Here is a 15,397-nt window from a genome sequence, read left to right on the forward strand (position 1 = left end):
AAATAGTGACCCGGAGAGCTTCTGACCTGCTCTTAATTTCCTAGCAGGATTTTAAGCAAATGTCTCTCGGATTTGATTCAAGGGAAAAGAGACACCCCTGATCCCATGCCCAGCCTTGACCTCTAGCTGGCTCAGGAAGACTGTGCTTTTCACCGTCTACGAACCACACCGACATTCACAGAGAAACTTGGGCAACAGGGCCTAGCCGCCTCGGGTTTGCTAGACCGTCGACCGTCGGCTGGGGGAAGTGATGAGGCTGTGGATGAATTCTGGAGCGCTTTCTTACGAAAGAAAGACAGTAACTCCGAAGTTTTCAGGTTGCTGATTTGGGGAGAAGAAAAGTTTTCTTGGGGATTATCACTTATTTATCCCTGCGTTCTTATTTGTCTCCCTGATACCACTTTTTTATCTGTCCGTGTGAAGGTCCATCTTCCTCAACGCTATTTATGTCCATAACTCATGGGCTGCTTCTCTCCTAATGCAGCTGGTTTGGGGGGATGTACCAGCCTCGGAAGCTAAAACAAACACGCACGAGACCCTTTGTGAGGAGGGCTGGAGTTTGGGCTGGCTGGAATCAGCTCAGCACCACTGCCAAACATCAAAGCCGACGAAGTAAAGGTGCCCAGGAGAAGATGTTAATGGAGGTGAAAAGCACATCTTTCGTAAGAAGCAGGGACCCTGGGAAAACAGCTGGGGTGGAGGTTGGAGTGCGTTACAGAACGCAGACCCCCCAAACAAACCCATGCTCCTTCCTCTTTGTGGTGCTGCTGTTGAAAAACTTCCTTGCATTTTATGTCTCTGAGGCATTCCCTTCACTTCAGCAAATGCTCCCTTGCCCACCCCTCACCATTTCTGAGATCACGAGGTCTTACAGCTGACGTGTCCATTAAACGTATAGGTGCCCACTGAAAGGTGGTATTAACACGTTGGCGTGTCTTACCGTCAGTGTGTTACAAATGGGGAAATATGGTCAGAAGGAAAGTATTTAATATTTCAGAGATGCCAGTGAGCCCAGTAACCCTTGTTCCATGGGATAACTCTTAGAGGGAAAGCCTACACATAGCTAGAAGCATGCACACAGATGATTTGGGTATAGGCTGAGGTGAGACTCTATGAACCGGCCAGGTCCACCAGTACCCAGACAATGAATGAGTGGTGTCCGAGTCAACATTCCCCGTATTAACTCAAGCAACTGATGTGTACTCACCTTATCAAGTCTTACTTATTTTGGCAAAATGATAAATGGCGCTCATTTTTTTTTTGCCCCAAGGCAAATTGGTGAGCTTTAAAAAAAAAAACAAAACAAAGTGTGCGCGCACACACACACACACACACACAAAGCTCTTTGGGTCTGTTAATAATTTCCAAAGCAAAGAGCAGCCAATGGTTGAATAAATAAACCATTCTTGATGACAGTTTAAGAACCAGAGTAACAAGATGTGTGCATGTGTGTGCTTGTGTGTGTGTGTGTATGAACACACCCATAGTGCAGTTGACTCCAAATTAATCCTATTGATTTGGGAGTACTATACTAGCTGGTTCTGTGTTTGAGTGTGTGCGTTTTGTGTATACACATATAGTATTTTGCAGAGAATGGTTAAAAAAAAAAAAATAGCCGATGTCTGGTGTTCAAGGAGTTGGCTAACGACAGCTAACAAAAACAAAGCAGAAACAATTCCCAAGAGTGATTTCGTCATCCATAATAACCATAATTTCAAAGATAGAATGGGCTATTCTTGGAGGTAGTGAGTTCCCAGTGGCTAAAAGTGTGAGCACCAAGTGTCAAAGGACAGTTTGATAGGAATATTTTGATTAGAGTCCTTTAAAAAATGGGGGTGGGGTAATCGGATGTGGTGATTTTTTTCATTCTCTCCATTTGAAGAATCTATGATTCTGTGACATAGACTATGCGATATTGTCTTAAATAAGATCACACTGAAAGCAAAGTCTCATTCTCTTTTTTTTCCTAGTGCACAGGACCTGCCACTTGTGTACAGAAGTCTGAATGGGTTGGACAAGATGATTTCTGAAACTGTTTTTAGGGCAAAATGGGAGTTTGTGAATGAATTGTATTAGGCTTCTGCAGAGAACCAGCACCAGTAGGAATTATCTGTATCTGTATCTGTATCTGTATCTTAATCAATGGGTGCTTCATATATAAGAGAGGGACTTACCATGAGCAATTAATTCACACAATTATGGAGGCTAAGTCCCACGATCTACTATTGGCAGACGGGAGACCCAGGGAAATCAGTGGTGTAATTCAGTCCGAGTTGGAGGAGCTGAGAATGAGGGGAGCCAATGATCTAACTCCCAGCTCAGGGTTCAAGAGCAGGAGAAGACCCATGTCCCAGCTGAAGCAGGCAGACAGGAAGAAGAAGAAGAGGTGACTTCTTCTTTCCTATACCTTCCATTCTATTCAGGCTTGCAAGGGTTTGGATGATCCCCAGCCATACCAGGGAAGGTAACCCACTTTCCTGAGTTCACCGATTCCAACACTAATCTTGTCCAGAAACAGCTCCACAGACACACCCCGAAAAAACTGCCTCATCTGGGCGCCCTGTGACACAGTCATGTTGACACATATGACCCAGCAATTAACCATCACATTCACGTTCGTCAGCCTATGACAGTAACGTGCATGGAATGCATGACTTTCTTCCTAAGGATTTATTTTACTAAACCAGTGGCTCTTTCCCCTTTTGCTCCCTGCTCTCTGAATCTATGAATTGTTGGTGGCACTCCTGGTGGGATTAAGGTCCATCCATCATTATTTCACTGCTTACTTGCCTGTCCTTAAGCACTGAGCTGCCCTTGGGTAGACTTGTTGACCAGCTCAGTCACACGTTGTTATAATTCCTCAGAAAGTTCTTCCACTTCGAGTAAACCTCACTCTACCCTGAGAGCTAGCTCCTCGTTATGCCTCACTTCTTACCCTCTCAGGCAGGTGGACCCCACTCCACACGCTTGCAGGCTGGCTCGGCTCCCTTCCATCTGACCGACATCACCGGAACAGAATGCACCCCTGTTGGAACAGAAATGAATTTCACACACTGATTGGAATTCGGTGGCCTGCTGGTGAAAGGGAGGAGAACCATTATTCTAAACGAGTCTGTACTGTTTGTCGAACATCTGATGTTCAGCCATAAAACAGAGCAGATTGTATTTCAATCTTCGGTGCTCAGGTTGGCCGGTTACCTTCCGCTCAACCTCTCGGATGCTTGATGTCTTTGCAAGAAGTCAGGCTCCTCCAGGTATCGGGCATAATTTTCAGAAACTTTGCTGAAAATCAATGAGGGCTGGCAGAGGCAGGCGAGAGCTGCTTCTCAGTATGGGCACCTTAATAACACAGCCCAGGACAATAAAGTGGGCATTCTATAACAGTTAAGCATCTTGGACATGACCCAACACGTGCAACCATTTTTCCAACTCAGTCCTCTGCCCTGCCCCCTGCCCATTCAGCTTTGCTTTTGAACTTCCGCTGTTAGCTGTCCTTAAATGGATCCTAGGGCTCTTCCTGGGCCACATTTATATGTGTACATGGCCTCATCACTGATGTCCTGAACAGATCAATAGTTGGTGGGAGCACAGGTGTCCACCGGACGGAGCTCTGGCCCCAAAGATCACCAGTTACATTACGAAATTTCATCTTCCTTTCCCGTGCCAGCCTGAGTCTGTCTAGTTTGCTTCAACACATCGCAGGTTCAATGGAGACTTTGTCAGGGAGCTGGGCTCTTGTGATTTTTCATTCCACGTCTCCCCCCCACACCCCACCAATGGTTGGGAACACTCTCCTCTCCCTCAAAGAATGCTGACCTCCACTTTCACACGAAGCACAGTGGGGCTCAGCTAGTCTTTCCTGCAGCTTTGATTTTAATTCAAGTGATGTGAGCATTGAGGACTTCTCAAGAGGATATCTTGCAAACTTCAAATTGCTATTGCCTTTTTGGGACATTAAAGAAAGTTTCTCGTGCCCCTAGGCTTCCCGGAGGACACTTCCAAACACCAAATCTGCTTTGACTTGAAGGAGGATGACGTGTTACACTCAGTAGAAGGGTAAGGAGCGGCGAGGAATACAGATGTAACAGCGTCTCAAATACACTCACGCTCCACCCAGATGTGCAATATCAAGCTGGTCTGAGCTTCCTTAGGCAACCCCCCCCCCAACCTTGCCAATTAGCAATATCTGAGTCTCTTCCAATTTAAATGCTCTCATTTTAATTTAAATACTTCAGTTATTGCAAATTCAATTCCTTTCCGGGACTGGTTTGATTTTCCCCCTGAAACATCTTGCCCTCTATCGGTAAAAGCTCATTTTCTATGGCAGGGTGGTTAAAGAGACCTCATGTTATTTGGTGGTAGAGGAGAAAGGGGACCATGTGGGATCCTCTGGATCTTTGAGGCAGAGGGGCGGGACTGGCCTGGCCGCTGTCCTGGGATCAATATCCACCTGGCAATTTGGGGGTGATATGATGACCTCCACTTCTGGCCATTTCTCCTGGTTTCAGGGCCTATTATGGCCTCTTTATGCTGATCATGGTTTTCATCATCTCATCATCCCACCTTCACACCCCGGTACCCTAGGTCTCCCCACGTGCCCTCTAGAAACACTAGTGACCAAGAACATTGTCATAGACTTACAAGCCCGATGACTTTCTTCCACTGTTGTCCCATTGCCTCGCGCCATATTGGCAGTGATTTCTCGAGGGTCGTAGCCTCTCCTGAGACTCCTCAGAGAAGTGAGACCCAGAGTGAGTCTCTAGTCTCCTAACATTCTCTGCCTTCCCCTCATTGGTCCACGGGGCCCCCTGTCCAAGGGCTTAGGATCTGAGAGGAGAGCTCAGGCCCCACCCGGCTTCCTTGTCTGCCTGTCCCCTTTGCCTTCTTCATCCAACCTCTTAGGCTGAACACAGCCTGTTTTCTACACCTTGACATCCCATCCTGATGGCACAGAATAAATCTCTAGGATCTATTCCACCAGGTATGGCTCTCGATATACTAATGGGAGCTAAAGGAATTTAGAAAATCCCCTTCCTTTTCAACAATGCCTGGCTTTGAAGATGATTTTCTTGCTTAACAGGTCAAGAAAGTCAGCTTTGAGATTCAAACTGATCAATGGTCTCTTTGTTCTAGGCAGTGTCCCTGGGGCCAGAAGCCTTGTGCCTCAGCCTTGGAGGTGGAAGACAGCAGGGGAAGGTGATTTAAGAGGAAACCAGAAAGTTAGAAGTGTGATATTTGCAAAATATTATCCCTGTTACAGAAATGTGATTCCAAGCTTTCAAGAAGCACAAACACTCCCGTTTTAGGAAATGTCCATTTATACAATTTTCCTGTTTGAAACATCCATAATTTTCGACTTCCTTCCTAAAACACTTTCCCCAGAGTCCTATGTACTTTGAAAGACTGTCTTTGAAGGATTTTATTCCACATTCTTTCTCTATTTTTCCAGTTAACAAACAACACTGATTCTGCAATACCTTATCTCCACCTATTTGCCCTTTCTCTACCCTAGGTTCTCCCTTCACTTAGTACTCCCTTCCCTTGTGGGAGCTTCTAAGTCATAAGGTCATTGTGCAGAAGAGAATTACAATCCTTGTGACTGGAGGGAAGTAAGATGGTTTGGTAGCAACATGCTGGGTGGTTGCTGTGATCATTACTAGGAAAGAACAGCCAACTTGGTTTTCATTAGGGAAATAAGATTGAGCCTTTCTTTGTTATCTCCATGGTAATGGCCGTGACCCCAAGGAAGACGGACACAGCACAGAGAGGAGTAAGTTTTCCTTGTGTTTGTCAAAGCACATCACCGCTCTCCCATGGAGCATGGTACAATTTTCCTAATGCAATTAGGCAACACCTTTTTTTTCGTGGAAATATACTTACAGATGTCAGTCTGGCTTGTGGTCACCAGGCTGGGAAGAACTTTGTTATGGAACCTGAAACTTGGCCTGATTACATGTTTTGCAACAAAACCCCAAAGTTCACATGAACTTTTCAACTGGTGACTTTGGCTGGGGGGTTCATCCCAGGTTCACTTGGTTTTTTGGACGGAAGATTCTGACCCAGAGGTTCTTAGTATGGTGCTTCCTGTCTGATGTCTTCTTCATCTTCCCAAACCTGCTGGATGACACGCTCTATCCCATTCTTTGAATGTACCAGGAAGCCACTTTTTCTCCACAGAACTCTGTGGACAGAGAGCAATCTCTGTGACGGACTTTAAATAGAGAGCACTTGGTTTCTGGGGCTCCACAAAGCACAGGCTCTGCCTGTTGGCTCCTCCCATGACAGGCCCAACCTGGGCTACTGTGACATGCTTGCCCTTTGCAGGCTCTGTGTGTGTGTGTGTGAGAGAGAGAGATCACAACTCCTCCCACAAGTAGAGATACATAACAATGATTTAGTGTGTTTACTTAAGTCTCACAGACACCTAGTAGGAGAGGTCACATTGTTCTCACCCGGCTTCTAAGAAAACTGGTGCTAGAAATTGAAGGTCAGTGTCATGGCCAGGAGAGTATGTGACAGGACATAGTGTAGTGGTGGTCAGCACAGCCCTTCTTACTAACACATACGACGGTTCTGAGAATGGGACTTGTCTGGGGGAATGCAATACAAAGTAGCATCTAATAGCGCCAGATTCTAGAACTTCATTCCAAAGCCGGCTACATTTGTGAGGCCCAGCGCAAAATGAAAACACAGGGCCCCTCATTTAAAAAAGCAAGAAAAGGGGTGCCTGGGTGGCTCAGTGGGTTAAGCCTCTGCCTTCGGCTCAGGTCATGATCCCAGGGTCCTGGGATTGAGCCCCGCATCAGGCTCTCTGCTCAGCGGGGAGCCTGCTTCCTCCTCTCTCTCTGTTTCTCTGCCTACTTGTGATCTCTCTCTGTCAAATATTTGGATAAAATCTTTAAAATACATAAATAAATAAATAAATAAATAAATAAATAAATAAATAAGCAAGAAAAAACTTAGCTTTTAAGTGTACAAACAAATACAAACAAGAAACAAAACTTTTTCCTTTCCTTTGTAGCCTCTCTCTTGATTTATCATGGTATTTTTTAATTTGCAATTTAATGTCATTCTACAGGAGGAGAAATTAAAATCTTAAATTATTAGCGCACCTTGTAATGGTCAATTTTAAGTTTTAAAATTCTTTTTTGAAACTTGACATCAGAGCACCGAACTCTTGCAGAATTGTTATGACACAGTTCTTTAATCGCAGCTCCCACATGTACTTCATCGTTCCTGGAGCCAAGGGGACGCTGCACAAAATGAACTCAACTGTTTTATTTTGCTTCCTGACATGCATACATCCTACCAACATCAGGACCACCGGTCAGCTGGTGAGTGAGGGAAGACCGAGAGCCGAGAAGCTAGGGGTCGTCCTCTCTCTGTCTTTCCTTCCAAGTTATCACTCTCTGTGGAAGTATTTGGCTAATAAAGAGAAGCAACAAGAGTCAGAAAGCCTAGGAGAGGGTTCATTGATCATTTATGTTTCTTAGAATGCTGTTGCCTTCTTTCTATATCAGAGGCAAGTTCTGGTTCAGATGGGAACGATGCAGCCTCTCAGGGCTGCTAGCACCCCGTTTACTTACTCGTGGACGTAACACTCTTACTTCGTATTCACTTTAGGACTTGCTGAACTATCAGGCATCACGGGTCCCTGGAAACTCTGTGCCATGGGGCATCCCAAACACTGTATGCGAACAGGGAGGCAAGGAACGGCGCATGCACTATGCCCCTCTCTTCCGCTCAGGCATGTGCTCCGTTGTCCCGCTGGACTTCGTTGGCAAACCCAAGTTCAAAGGCAAAATCCCTAGGAATCTGAAAATGGTGACTGTAGAGCCTGGAGCTTTAAACCATGTCGTCCTGAGTGGGGGAACCTGGGTCACCACACAGGTTGTACTCCGTGGACCTGCTCTGTGGCTGTTCCTCACCTAGGATCACATCTTGGTTGTACCATGTTTTGACTGGGTAAACTCGAGGAGGTGAGTTAATCTTCTGGACCCTCTGTTTTCTTGTTGGGTAAAATAGGAATCTAAACAATGTTTATTTTTAGCATTGTTATACAGGATCTGCTCAGCGTCTATCATAGTACTGTCCAAAAGAAATGTATTGTGAGCCAAAAGGCAAGTCTCATGAACTTTCACATTTTCTACTAGCTAGTCCCCTTAAAAAAAAAAAAAAAAGTAAAAAGAAACAGGGGAAAAAATTAGATAATATATTCTCTTTCACTCAAACTATCCCAAATATCATCATGTTGAGATGTAATCAATATAAGAAGTTATTGGCCATATGTTTTGCATTCATTTTGCTTGCAACGTCTTCAAAATCTGGTGTGTTTTTTACACTTAGAGCACACATTTCAGGTGTTCAGAGGTCTCAAGTGGCTCGAGAGTAGCATATTGGGTAGCCCAAGCCGAGAATACAGGAAATGCTCAAGAAATGTCAGCTAGCCCAGTGGATGGAGCATCGCATGCCAGGGGTTTCTTGGGAAATGCCCAGGAACAATGCCGGTAAGGGGTGAGGGGCGGTAAGACTGGGCAGAGGGAGGAGCTGAGCTGCAACGTGGCTGCCGAAGAAGAGGCCTCCTTCAGGCTCTCGGGGTGCTCTGAAGCTGGAGTGACCTCTCAGAGATGCTTCCGAATGAAGCAGGAAGGAGGGGTCCTATCGTGGAAGTGAGGCTTCGCTACAGAAGGGGTATAATTTGGGGCAAGCCGGCTCCTTTTGGCCAAGCATAGTTTCCAGGGAAGATCCCTGTGAGCTGTCATCAGTCGTCATTTCTGGAAGCTGGTAAGCAAGAGTATCGGCTCTGAAAGGGGGATCTGAGCAGTGCCCTGCAGAATCGCTGCTCTCTACCCCCTTGTGTCATTCGAATCTACCTGCTCCGCGCAACTCTTTCACTGCGCCTGGGAACAAGCAACTCATGAGGATTCTGGCTGCTCTCTTTTCCTGCGGAATCTTTTAAGAGGAAGATTAGTGAAACAAACCACGTTGCCCTTATGGCTGCAACTACCATCATCTTCCTCCCCTACTGCCCTTCATCCCCGGCTAGTCCCTCTACTGAGCCACCTGCGAGGGGTGAGCTCCCGGTCGTCATGCCGTTTCCGGGTTGTAGTTGTCAAGATTAGCCATTTACCATCACAGCTGGGTAGGGGACTGCCAAGAGATGTCCCAGTGCAAGCATTTTCCTCCCTGCCCCATTATGGGACAGTAGTCCTATGTCCCCCTGATCAGGGTCATTTACTCCCAATGGGATAGGGACTGCTTTTTTTTTTTTTTTTTGTCTGTAGATTTCTTGTCTCTGAAAGCCTAATGTGACTAGGAGGCGTTCACAGCAACAAATTTGACAGATTTTTGCTGGAAAGTGATGCGTCAATAGCTCCCTGCAATAACCATCTGATTCCCTGCTCCTTGTGCTTCCTTAAAACTTCTCAAATGCCCGAGATAACGTACACGCCGACATGTTCCTTTCCTCCAATAGCGCATCCCAGCTGACCATGGGTGAGAGGGTTAACAGTTAACAGTTAACACTGGCTATACGCCCGTTAAAGACAATGACTGCATTTTGCAAACTACCATATTCCCAGCGGCTTGCACTGACTCTGGCGAGCAGTCAGTGCTAAGTACTGGGTGCTGAGTTGCTCCAGCTGACTGTCTCCGTGAGGTGCTAGTGACATGGTGGTGAGTGAAACTGCTGTCACCTCTATCCTCACAGAAGTCACAGAGTGGGAGGGGACACAGATCTCAGTCTGGGCAATAATTACGCGCTAGGACCATGAAAATACATTGTAGGGAGCCCTGAGTACGCACAGCCAAAAGTTCTGACCAGGTCTGTGGGGGGCCGGCGCAGGTGCCCTGTCTGGGGGTGCTGGTCGCAGGATGCTGAGATGCTAAAGGAGCAGTGGGAGCTATCATGGACAGGAAATACAGGATCCTTTCTTGTTCTTATATTCCGTGAGAACGATAAAGCTAGTCAGGAGAAATGAACACTTTGCCTTAAGAATTAGGAATTACTACACTAGGATGGCAGAGAGAGAGAGTATTCTTAATTCTTCGGTCCCCGTTGTTTTCTAGAATGTGTCAGAGTGTAGAGCTGGCACACATTTGGAAGGGTTTCAGCACTGCTGGTCGTGTCCTGGGGTGATCAGGAGGCCAGCGCTCCTTCCCACCACTCCAGGGCGAGGTGGTCACTTACTTCTGCTTTCAGTCAGGTGGTAGCTAGAATCCCAGCTAGCCTGGTGGACAGTGGAGACCAAAGCCATTCCACTTAGCTGCTTTCCAGTGACAGTCCCTGTAGCTATCCCAGGCTGTTTCAAGTGGCCACAGAATTCTCCTCTGGCTAACAGAGTATAAAGGAGATAGATTTTATGTCATTCTTCTGCCTTATTCCTCTTGCTTTACAAAAGCAAGAAAGCCTCAGATTTCCTGCTGCCCTACTGTGTGCTGGGGATTTCCATAGGCATTACCTCATTCTATCCTCCAAGATGGATATTAATAATTCCATTTTTTTCCCCCCAGATGAGGACACTGAAGTTCATGGAGGTCAAATTACTTAAGCAAGCTCTCGTGGCTATCCAGTGGCAAACGCATACCTCATATAGCTATATTCTACTCACTGCCATTTTGGAAAAGTTGGTGCTGGAGCATCTGCTAGTCTTCCTCCATTCCACTGTTCTCCCAGCTATTCAGGGCCAAGGCCTTAAACATGTCCTGGATTTCTCTTTCCCCTTGAAACTCCGCATTTAACCCATCATCAATAAATGTAACAGTCATCATTGATGTATCCACAAATGACATTTATACATCAATTACTATGTACCGAAGACCATTTCATTGAATGCTCACAAAGCACAATGAGGTAGGTGTTCTTAAAAGTCCCATTTTTCAGATGAGGACACTAAAATTCAGAGAAGTTAAGTAATTTGCCCAAGCTCCCATGGCTAGTGTATGGCAGGGCAAGGATTTGAAACCACGAAGTTTGGATCCAGACTGTATGTTTTTAAATCATTACATTTTAAGTGTATCTAACTGACTCTACCTCTAAGACACATTGTGAGTTCATTTTTACCAACTCAAGGCTTGCCACCCTAGTTCAAACCACCTGTATGTTGTACCTGGACCTCTGTCATAGTCTCTCTGCTTCCATTCTATAGGTCCTTCTTTACAAAGGAGTCAGCACGGGCAATTAAAATAGAAATTAGGTCATATCACTCTCTACACAGAGTTCTCCATACCCTTCGCCATGACTCACAAGGCTTTTCATGATCTTTACATTGTCTTCCTCTTTGATCTCACCTCATACAATGTTTCTTCTCATTCATTAGCCTTCAACTCCACTGGCCTTCTTGTATTCCTTGAATATACCAATTCCAGCCACAGGGCCTTTGCATAGGCTGGTGTGTTTTTGTCACAGACTTTATATAGCACAGTCCCTGATTTTTTTCCCTCAGGTCTTTGTCCAAATGTAACCTTTGTGGAAAGTCATTCTCTGAACACTCTGTCTATAGTAGGCAAAATTCCAAGATGGCCTCTATGATCTCTGCCCTCTGGTAGAATGTCCTTGTGCAGGTAGAATCTGTGATTTAATGGCATAGAACCTCCATAATTATTAATCACTTGACTTTGAGTTAATCAAATAAAGACTATCCTGAGTGGAGTTGACCACATCAGAGGAGCCCTTAAAAGAGGACTAAGCGGTAAGAGATATTCTCCTTCAGTATCCATGAGTTCTACAGCTGTAAAGAACTGAATTCTGCCAACAAACACATGATCTTGGAAGAGTACCCCTCACCTCGGATACGACCCAGCCCTGGCTGACCCTTTGACTACAACCTTGTGAGATTTACACGGAGAAGCCCTGCCTTGATTCCCGACCATGGAAAATGTGAGATAATACATTTCTGTTGCTTTAATACATTTCTGTTTCTTTAATCCATTAAGTCTATGGTAACTAGTTATGCAGGAATAGAAAGTGAATACAACATCTAAAATACATTCTTTACCCCTGTTCTTGATCTCCTTTTCCTGCATTATTTATCTTTATAGCATTTTTTGCCACCTGAAATTGTGTCACGTAATTATTTATTTGTCTAGTCTGTCCCACTGGAATATCATCTCCACAAGAGAAGAGATTTTGGCTTGTTTATTGTCAAATTTCAGCTTCTTAGAGCCGTGTCCAGCACACAGTAGGTACTCAATAAATATGTGTTGAATGAATGCATAAATACAGGTATGTACATTCAGCCTTTACCTAATTCAAATGAGGAGTCTTGGGTCTATCTCAGTTTAGGCAAACTTGGCATGAAGAATCTTAATTTATAGATAAAAGTTTAGTATTGATTTTTTTATTGTCTAAAAGAACATGAGATAATTTGCAAATGCCTATACACAACATTTAGGAGTCTGTGTATTGCATAAAGCAAGGTAAACCTGACTGTCCATGCCCTCACTGCCATTACTTTAAACAAATGTTCGTGTATTTTAACATTTAGAAGCAGGACAGAAAGCAGACAACCTCGACAATAGGCACTTGTTGCAAACATCTTGGAGAAGCACATCGAATGAATGGAAAACACGGTCAGAGTGCTACCAACGCAATGTAATGGCAGTCAAGAATGAACTTACTTTTAAAAAAATACTCCATTGATGGCAGTGCCCAGAACAATTTAATGGATTATTTTAAATGGTTATAGTGGTGAATTGCTCTATGAATTAAACATTCATAACCAAATAAAAATGGACAAAATAAACTTGTTAATACCCAGCCCTATCCCCTTTTTGTTCATTATAAATGATGGATGATCCTACCCTGGGAGACATTTTCATTCATTTTTCGAGGGTGGAATGTTAACATTTGTAATTTCAAACAATAGAAGGAAGAAATGTTTACCGTTCTGAGAATGACGTGGTTTTGCTCATGGTGGAGCTGAAGCGTGCTTTCGGTCCACCCAGGGCTGTCTGATAGAGAGCTCTTTTGGTGTCCTTGCTGTTGGTTGGGGTGGAGGAGACACAGGGGAGTGCCTTCAGACTGGCCACCCAGCGATGGGCCCTTCGCCTTCTACAACATACCAGTAGCAATGCTGGGAAAGCACACATCGGGTTCAAAATCCTAAGCCACTTCGCCCACCAAAGAGGGAATTTACAGAAGCTCGAATTCTGAGGTCTCCTGTCTGACTTCAAGTTCTGCATTGCCTTCCCCAGCACCGTGAGGCATTTTTCACACCTCCAGTAGCAGGAGCCTAGGGGTCTGACTGTAGGAGGCAGCCCGGAGGCAGGCAAGCACCTGTGGGAGCCCCGACTGTGAACACTCATTCCTCTCTCCATACACAAAATAAATGACTTCTTTTCCCTGGAGAAAACACCTCATAAAAGAACAAAGTGTCCTGTAAAGTTACTACTGGGATAGAGAGTGTTGCTCGGAGCAAAACCTTATCACCTATGTAGAAACAAGCTCCAGCCGCTCTCAGTTGCATTCCCGGGGAGTTCTGGGAAAGAAGAGCTAGACAACTTGGGCGACTTGCTCCCTGATACTGTCAAGGTTACCTCTTTAACAGCCCCCCCTGGCCAGCTCTCCTCACCCTCCTCACTGGCCTGCTTTCGTTCAGTCCTCAATGGCTCTCGCCTGGATTACGACAAAGTTTACTAACTGGTTTTCTTCCTTGCATCTTGTTACTCACACCCTCCATCCCCAGCCAATTTGCCCTCCTCTGGGGCCCCTCCCTGTGGGTCAGCCGCACTGAACTTGGAGTTCTCAGAGTGTTCCAGCCTGTTTCATGCTGTTTTTGTTGAAAACAAAGGAAAACCATTTTTTAACCTGTTGTGTTGGCAATAATCCAAATGCCAATTTTAATTGCTGGCGAGGGTGTGGACAGTCAGGTGCTCTAAGAGTATAAATGGATACAATCTGTGAAAAAAGATTTTTTTTAAAGTGATTACTCTAAGAAGCTATCATCTAGAAATAACAGCATACGATGTTCAAAATGCATGCAAGGCTGTTTGGTCAAAGCCAAATATCACAAATCAGAAATGACCTAGAAGTCCATGAAGAGCCGAATGGTTAAAAGTGAGTATAGCTCTCCATGAATGCTGTATGCTTATGGGGGAGACATGGATTAAATCTGTATGTTCTAGCATGAAAAACACTTAGTAAAAAATGCCTGATTAGTTTCAATAAAAATGTAGCAACATATATACACACTAATAATAGGAATAACCCATGGTTGGCTAGGTGTATATATACTCATGTTAATGTGTGGGTTTGGCAGTCATTTTTTTTTAATTTTTAAAAATTTTTAAAAAGATTTTTATTTATTTAATTGACACAGAGAGAGAGATCACAAGTAGGCAGAGAGGCAGGCAGAGAGAGAGAGGAGGGGAAGTATGCTCCCTGCTGAGCAGAGACCCGGATGGGGGGCTCGATCCCAGAACCCTGAGATCATGACCTGAGCCGAAGGCAGAAGCTTAACCCACTGAGCCACCCAGGTGCCCCCTGGCAGTCATTATTGATTTCCCACCTTACTTTCTAACAGAATCCCAACTTTATCCAGACATCCACCTTTTGGGGGTAAAAACAACAATGGCAACAAAAACAGAATATTCCCAGTTCTGCGAGGAATGCTAACTAATCTATGCCAACCTCCGTAGATCTGCTCCTCTTCTGGTGATTGGTTAAGAGTGGTTATGTGAGGTGATGGGGGAATCCACTGAAGGAATTCTGGGAAAGGTTTCTCTGTTTTTACAAGATAGAATCTTCTGGGTACATTGCCTTTTGCACAGTGGCATCTCAGTGGCCATTTTGGAACCATGAGGTATTTGAACCCAGCGACCAAGTGCACACCCAGAGGATGGCAGAGAGGAAAGATGGAAGGAACCTGGGTTGTGGTTGATATCACGAGTTGCTGAGTTAACCATGAGTTAACTAATTTTGGATCCGTGTGGCCTTGGGACTTTATTCCTTTAGACAGTGTCTTACTGCCTACATTAACAGGAGCCATGTGTGTGTTCTTCCTTGCTGCCCAAGGCTGCCCAACTACTAATGAGAGGCAGAAGGACCTTCACATTCTTTAAAAACTGGTGAGATTGTATATAGACAATCTTTACTTATCCTTTTGTCATTTCCATATCTTGCAAAGAAAAAGCAGACTATAAAACTGAGGTGGGCTATGGGGAAGCCTCCCTGTCATCATCCAACACAAGAGGGCAGTGGGGTTGGCCCTGACCGTGGGTCAGACCAACCTGGCCTCTCCGTTCTGGCTGGGCGACTTTGCCTAACACTCTGAGTGTTAGCCTTCTAGCCATAATAGTTAAAACTGCCACCTCCCAGGATTGCTACGGAGATTAAATGTGGAACTCAAGGATAGAAACTGGCATCTCAGTAAATGCTATTCCTCTGATTCCCTGAACC

This window comes from Mustela erminea, chromosome 12 (assembly GCF_009829155.1).
Source record: "Mustela erminea isolate mMusErm1 chromosome 12, mMusErm1.Pri, whole genome shotgun sequence".
NCBI classification, from domain to species: domain Eukaryota; kingdom Metazoa; phylum Chordata; class Mammalia; order Carnivora; family Mustelidae; genus Mustela; species Mustela erminea.